Source organism: Haliaeetus leucocephalus, unplaced genomic scaffold (genome assembly GCF_000737465.1).
Source record: "Haliaeetus leucocephalus isolate CR32 unplaced genomic scaffold, Haliaeetus_leucocephalus-4.0 Scaffold197, whole genome shotgun sequence".
In the NCBI taxonomy this organism is placed as follows: Eukaryota; Metazoa; Chordata; class Aves; order Accipitriformes; family Accipitridae; genus Haliaeetus; species Haliaeetus leucocephalus.
This window is the reverse complement of record NW_010972633.1, coordinates 969984-971513: the sequence shown is the minus strand read 5'-3', so window position 1 is coordinate 971513 and position 1530 is coordinate 969984.

Here is a 1530-nt window from a genome sequence, read left to right as displayed (position 1 = left end):
CAGTGCCCCAGTGGCTCTGCATACCTGTCTGCTTCTCCAGTTTGCCCCCAGCGGCAGAGGGCTAAAGGGCAGGGAAGGTCCCACAAGTAAAACACATCATGCCCAACATCCTGCAGCTCCACACAACACCTGTTTGGTCAGACTGAAGGCAAGAAGGGGCACCTGAAGATAGACATTTACAGTTAACCACTGCCTGTGGACTGCAATGCAGCATAGCTGGCCCTGCAGAAAGCACTGCGCCTAAGCCTGAGGGAGCAACACCCTAGACTACAATGAGGATGGAGTTACCTCCCGGATAGCATCCCACAAATTAATAAAGATTGCTCTCAGCAATGCTTCAAAGTGTCACTGCCTCCATTCAGACTTCTCTAGCAGGTGAGCAAGAGCCCATGGTTGGACGTAGGTCTGTAGCACAATGGGGCAGAAGAGAGGCTGTCCTGGTGTAGCTGTCCCCATTGCCAAACATTCAGGTGCCATAATGCAGGAGCATCTCCAACTGCAGCTTTCTTCCACGCATGCCCAGCAAGAACCCTGCCCCCAGGCACAACCCTTGGGGAGCGAGCAGAGCTCTGCTGGGGCCAGCTCTTGCCGAAGGCCCAGACAAGCCCCTGTGGTGGCCACGGTCAGGTGAATTTTGCAAGGATGAACTCGTTAATTGACAGCAACACACATGAGCAAGGACCATCCGAGCTGCACTGAAAGGATCAGGCTGGGGTAGGCGACCACTCTGCATCCACAGCTCTGTGGGTCAAGGCTTTGGCCAGCACCACCTACGCCTGTGCCAAATGGCTCAATGTTGCAGTGTCCACATCGTGAAGCAATGAAATCCCAGAAGGATGAGACAGGTTTCTCCCACATGCCTTCCAGGAGCCTTCTGCAGCACAGCCCAGAGATACACGAGAACCCTTTGCAGGACAGGAAGGTGGCTGAGGGTCCTCTCAGTCTGTCACAGCTGTGTGCAGCAGCATGGGCAGGGGCTGTGCCGGAAGGCCACGCGCACTCCCGTGAAGTGTCCTGCTGTGTGCACAGCTGGGAGACAGCCAGTGCTGGCCCAGACTGAGGTCTGCCCAGCACAGAAGCCCTCCAGGGTCCTGGAGACTGACACCATCCTTTTGCACAGTGCCCAGCCACTCTCCACACACCAACGCCACCACAGCAGGACAGAGTGTGCAGCTAGCCCCTGCAAGACACCAAGAAAGCGTTGTGCTGCCATGGGACGTGCAGCCTCAGTGCAAACGCGCAGGGCAGGCGCCATGGGCTTGTGAAAGAGCGCATGGGTGCGTGGGAAGTGCCACACCAGGACATTGGAAGCGAGGAGGGTCGTTGTGTAACGAAAGACGCATGAACCCACTGCGTGAGGGAAGACTGCATGGAGGCAGTCGGCACTGGTGCTTACCGGGGGTACAGCACGCGGGAGGGCACTGGTGGTCACCGGGAAACGGCACAGGGGGCAGCGCTGCTGGCTACGGGGGCAGGGCACGGGCTGGAGTGCAGCGCTGGCTGTCGCCGGGGGCGGTGCCGGTGATTTGG